The sequence below is a fragment of the Polistes dominula genome, unplaced genomic scaffold (genome assembly GCF_049000335.1).
Source record: "Polistes dominula isolate Pdom_NZ unplaced genomic scaffold, Pdom_raw_medaka contig_15, whole genome shotgun sequence".
Taxonomy (NCBI): Eukaryota; Metazoa; Arthropoda; class Insecta; order Hymenoptera; family Vespidae; genus Polistes; species Polistes dominula.
The window spans coordinates 1,842,336-1,849,285 of NW_028300915.1; positions in this window are offsets into that span (position 1 = coordinate 1,842,336).

The following is a 6,950-nucleotide window of genomic DNA, read 5'->3' on the forward strand; positions in this document are numbered from 1 at the left end:
AAATATTATAGAGATAAATAATTGACTGCAATTGGAAATAGCAATGGTAATAGTGAAATGTTCTTAAATTTTGCATCCTCTCACATTTCTTATCTCTTATTCGAATGAAATTTCATTCATGATAGCTTTTATGGTTTAAAGACGACTCATAAAATATTATAAGAGAAGGTACTTTCATTGGCTGACAGAAGAATGCATATAAATGGTGGTTGGTGTAAGAGAAATTTCTAAAGATCTCAATGAGAGAGTAAGGAAGAGAAAGAGAAAGAGAAAGATTTATTACAATAAGTGCATCCATAAGTCATGTTATTAACTGAGCTAACTAAAATGCAGTCTAATATGTAAAAGTTAACTAAAATATTACAATTATTATATATTATAATATAAACAGTAGAAACCTCTTATATATGTATATAATATTAATAAAATAATATTTATGATATTTAATTAATTAAGTAAATTTAAATCTAACATATTTAAACATAACACAATTAAACATAAATAAATATTAATTAAATATTATTAAAAATATTTAATAATAATATTAAAATATTTACACACCAAAAGTTTAATATTAGATTAAATGCAAAGATTATTTGAACACATGGGTGTTGCAAGTGTTTAACTATTTTGTGTATTGTAAAATATCTTTATGTACTCTTTTGGTATATGTCACTGATTTGTAGTAACCTTGTATAATTTCCTATTATGATATTTCTCAAGTCGGAAATGCTAGGAAATGAAAGTGTCGACGGTTGGAATATTTAAGACACTGGAGAACACATCTCTCTTCCCTTCAAAAGGGAACACTCCTCTCTTTCTCTCTCTTTCATACTTCCTTTCTTCTCTTTCTTCGTTTTCATGCATGTTAGATTGTAAATGTAAAAAAAAGTACTATTATATTTTCGTTTCCTCGACTATTACCATGACTATTATTATTAAGTCATCTTCTAGTCGGAAATGAAAAAGTTAACTCGTGCGTCAATCTATTTTTTATCCTAATTTTTTTCTTTTTTTAATAATTTTTTTTACTCACGTAGTAAATTATCCATAAATTTTATAGATAGAAAACACATTGATCATTTGATTTGCAAACATTTTTTTAAGTGTTTTATTATTTACTTTCTTTGTAATTATTATAAAAATGTGCGCCTGTAGGAATGCAACCCTCAAGACACACTTTAAAAATGTTGCTTGCGAACGTCATTTGTCGGTACGGAATTTTATCTCTGCCTGAAAGATAGGCAATTCGTCATACATACGTGTATAAACAGTTTTGATTGCAACAATAATTCCGTCCCAGTAGATGGCGCTCGCAAGCAATATTTTCAAAGTGTGTCTGGAGGGTTGCATACGAACAGGCGCGCATATTTATAATTAAATCACTATTGTAATTAAATAAATAATTACAAATTAAAAGTACAAATAATATAATAATAATATTATACAATAAATTATCCTCGACACTTGTTTATTTAATGGTTTCACTTCTAACTTGTGTGATATGCACACATGTTTTTTTTTTTTTATTATTATTTTTATTTCATATCTGCTATTGCAAATAAATCTAAGAACTTTCAATCTGTATCATACTTAAAAAAAAAAAAAATAGAAAAAAAATAACCTATAGGGTGTGCTCTCGTTATCGACATAAAGGAACATCCTCAATACATAGATGCAAGCCCTTTATCCCTTCCTTCCTTCCTTCCTTCCTTCTTTCGCAATTTCATCGTTGCATCGAATCTTTTTTTTTTTCCTGTACAACGACGACACACAATCTGGTACTCGATATCAACCTAACCTATCTCATCCCGTCCTATTTTTATTCTTTCCTGAAAACCCTCCCTAACCCACTCTTACCCCTTCCTCACCTCTCTCTCTCTCTCTCTTGTTTTATTTTTCTCTTCATTTTCCCCCCATTTTATTCTTTCTTTCTCTTTCTTTCTCTGTTGCATAGTTTCATTTAAGAATTTTTTTGTTCCTCTATCTCGTGGAATAAAAATACAAAAAAAATAAATAATAAAAATTGTATTATTATTCTCTCTCTCTCTCTCTCTCTCATACATATATACACACACACACACACACATGTATACACTCAAACGTCTATCGAAAGACATCTCCCAGCTGTTATTTCAAACGTTACTCGGAAATTTCCATGAGTGTTTTGAATAATTGAAGTGTTGACATGAGGAGGTGTAAGGGGTGGGAAAGTAGTTTGTATCCTACCTAACTCTCTCGAAAATGAACATTTTGTAGGACCTCCTTCTCGAGAAGTACTTCTAAATTGAAACTATAACTCATTTTGTATGTGTGGATGAGGATAGTAGTTGGGTCTCCGTGTATTTTAGAAATTAGATTAAAAAAGTTATATATATATATAGATTGTATTTTTTTTTTTTGACCTTTAAATTGCAACATTTATGTTTTCATTTAGAAATTTTTAACTCTTTGCACTGGAGCTGGCAGAATTAAGTGGCAACTCGAATGGCGCTGATACGGCGCCCACTTGCTGATTTGAAGTCTTTTGTTTAATCTATTTGTTTATTTACGATTTGTGGTAAGATATTTCTTTTAAAATATATTTAAAGATAATACTTAAAGGGCTGAAAAGGGACTGCAAGGTTTGCAAAGGGTTAATATATATATAAATGTAGATTTCGTTAGTTGTTAACCTCAAATTTTCAAAAGTACTACTTTATCAATTGTTTGAAAATTTTGACACAATGTTGCACTCGTATACAATTTTTATTATATTAATTTATTTATAAAATAATTAATCGGAATTATTTAAGTGACAAAAGCTGGTGGAATTACCCTGTATATTAGTAAATTACTGTTTATCATCTTGAACTGAAATATGAGAATTGTACTTTGGTAAGGGAAAGATCGATAAAGGGTGGATAAGGAAAGGTCAATATCGAGTTCATGGATTTTACGATCCCCGAACCCCTGACCGAACCCCAAAGAAAATAGCTGAGTATTTTCTTTTTTTTATGGCCCACAATTTACCTCCAAATATTTTATCCTCTTGGACGACACATAAAAAAAAAAAAAAAACGTGTATATGAGAAAATAAAAAGAATTCCAACCTTGGACTTGACAGTCGGCACATGAACCATTCCAAATATTTCTTCCCTATTTTTTTTTTTTTTTTTTTTTTTTGGTCATCGCATTATTAATCAGTTAACTCTGATCGACGTGTATACTCGTCATAAAGTAGTTATTAATCAGTTGTTTAAATTGTAATTTTTTTTGTGAAAAACGAAATATATTTATTTAATAACAAATTGACATTTGTTATAATTACGATAAATTGTTAGACAAAACATTTGTTTGAAGATAAATATTTAAATATTTTCAAATACATTTTTTTTAAATGAAAATGATTTACATTTTATTATACATTTATATACAGGGTTTTTAGAATACACGATTTGATTTTGTTCATTTTTTAAATTACTCACATCAGATGAATTCAACATTGTATGAATCAAACATTGACGATTATCACATTCGTAATAATCATTAAGAGCTTCATCAACGTTAAAAGCTAACGGGAAAGAAATTCATCAAGCTATTACTAACGAGTACAACTCACGAGATTATCAATAATCACGAAATAGGTATGTAAAAGAACATATCTATATATAGATATATATATGAAAGTAAAAGCACAAGTACCAAAAAGCACGCTTTTGAAATGCCTAAGATTAAACTTGCATCCATTATCGCACATTTCATTCGAGTATTAACAAAATGTGTGTACTTCATGTTCAAAAAGCATTTAAAAAATGTCTCTCATACGATGTTGAATAAAAATCGTTGATCATCAGTCGTAAAATTCGACGATACAGAAAAAAGAAAAGAAAAAATCAAGGAGAACAAAAATAAAAATAAAAATAAAAAATAAAAATAAAAGTAAAATGATTAAACGTTATACAAAATTTCTAAATATTATAACATAGTAAATATATAATATAAATATAATAATATATAAAATATAAATATATAAATATATAATAAATAATATAAATACGTAATTTAACTATAAAATTATTAAACAAATATAAATTTATATTATTACACATACCTATATACATATATATATAAACTTTGTTATACCTAATTAATTTTAATAACATAAGTAATTTAAAATTACTAACACGAGATTGTTCATAGTTACATTTTTGTCTCAACTATTCAAGTTTACATTATGGGATTCCAACACATAATATATATATATATATATATATATATATATATATATATATATATATATATATATATATATATGTATAGCATGTTCAATCTTCGGACTTTCTCGATGGATAGAACTCATAAGTTCGATCGATCACACGATATTGTATCCTCCCTCACCATCCTCTTTTCCACCCCCCTCTTTCTGCTCATTATATCTATATCCCTAGATAGCTATCTATCTATTTATCCAGCTATGTATCAATCCACCATCTTTCGTTTCTCCTTACTGCCCTCCCCCTTTCCCTACCCCACCTAACACACCTCACTTTACCTCATCTCACATCACCTTTCACCCCTCACCCCTTCTTACATCTCTGACACTTAGGATTCACTTGTTCGTGACCAGGTTTCAAAGAGATGCACCCTTCTAAGTGATTGCATCTGGTATATACTATATATTTGTATGTATATATATATGAGAGAAATTTACTAGCAAGTGTATGTATGTATGTGTGTGTGTGTGTGTGTGTGTGTATGTGTGAGATCTAAGAGAGCTTCGAATACTCTTCATACAAGTTGCAATCGTAACATAGTGTCAATAGCCGAAGGTAACGTCATTTTCGTCGTACGTTTATATAGGTAGGTTTGTTGGTTATAATAGTATGTTTCTATGTATGTATTATGTATACTTTCAAGAAGTTTATATGTGTATATATGCGTATGTATATATATATATGTATGTGTATGCCTTAAGGTGAAAGAGAGTGAGAAAGAGAGAGTTAGTAAAGTAATATTGAAAATAATATCGATTTGTGTTTTTTTTGTTCAATTTTTTAGGGATTATAAATAATTGGTTTTTTAATTATTATTATTTAATTATTAACACGTTCAATGTTACACGTGTTATTTTTTTTAATGTATTTTTCATATGTTATAGTTGTTATTGTTAATTTTTTGCGGGATTAAATAATATGTTTGGGTTGAAGATAATATTAAAGTGTTGTTTTTTTACCATCGGTGGTTTTTGTCTCTCTCTTTCTCTCTCAACTATTATTTTTATTAATAAATGAAATTATTATACTTCTGATATATCTTATACTTGATATAGTTAATTTTTAAATTTAAAATATTTATTTGACACGATTAGATTGTTCAAATGTATATATATAAAAGTCACAAATATATGCACTCACACACACAGTTAAGGTTTGAATGTTCCTCCTCTCCAGGTGGTTATCGTTTTCTTTTCATTTTATTTTTCTTGACTATTTTGAAGATGAAACGGCATGATAGTCTTCTTCATCCGATGAAGACACTTTCAAGAATGACAATTTATCATTTCTTAGCACTATGTGTTACGAACTCTGTTGCCAACAACGCGTCGTATTTCACGTCAACGCGTAATACCAAACATGTATACCTAATATTCACAACGTATATCTTTAGTAGTGTGTATATATATATATGTGTATATGTATAAGTAGAAGAGGTACAAAACGTAGGTGATATCCAACGTAACGGACGTTTACAAACTTCAAATTATCCTTTCGAATATCAACCTGTCATAAAAATAATGTCATCTTTTTAATGTCATCCTTTTTTTATTTATTTCTATTGGATCAAATTATTATAATAAATATTGATAATTATGACAATTCATTGAAATACAATAAATTAACATTTAAATATTTTAAAGATAAATGAAAATATTAGCAGAAATGATAATTGTGTTCAAATTTGATTTTGATGATTTAATTAAAAAAAAAAAAAACTAATATTATTATTAATTGACATTACATGGAGTAAAATTAGCACTCGAAAGTTTCAAAGATTAATAGAAAAATATATAATATATTTTTGCAACAATATTATATATATATATATATATATATATATATATATTTAATATAATAGAATATAATATAATATTTGTATATTTAATATTAAATATTATATATTTTTTGATTCACATAGACAAATTTTGATATTATAAAAAATACAATAATTAACCAGTATTGAAAGATTACATTGTAATATACAATGTAATATGCTAAAGATTTGTTATATGAATAAAATCATAAAATATTGAACAATATGTTACTTCAGTGATTATATAACATTCAATTGTAACACAAGATAGTAAGGTGGATGGTTTCGTCTAGAACAATGTGTTTGTGTAACCGATGCACGTGAAATGCAGTCGGTGGTTTCCTTGTTTGTGGGGCAAACATTGACTCCGGCTCGTTCCTTCCTTCGTGGCCGAAATAACACCCTAGGATGATAGGCATAGTGATATGGCAATGAAGGTTTAGCAAATTGTGCGAACATATGGCAATCCGTATGAAATTCTCGAGTTTCAATCTTAAATCCTTTCAGTTCATTCCGATGTCTCTTAAGTATAACTTTCTTAGTATATAATATATAGAACTTGTTATATACATAAATATTAGGTCGAGTCATAAATAACTTCCGTTTTTTATGAGACAATGAATGGTGTTTCTGCGACTGATAAGTGCAAGACACCTTTCATGGTGTTTTTTTTTTTTGCACTCTTTGCAATTGTTCAACGTATCTATATTGGATTTTGCTCCAATATTACCTTTAAAAGGTTTATCAAAGTGGGAATTACGTCCTGCACTAGGTTCATCTTTTAAGATCGTATCATCAGAACGGAATTTTACAAAGCAATTTCTGACTGCCCTATCAGTTGTCAGTCCTGCACTGTATACGCTGCATATTTTTTCAGT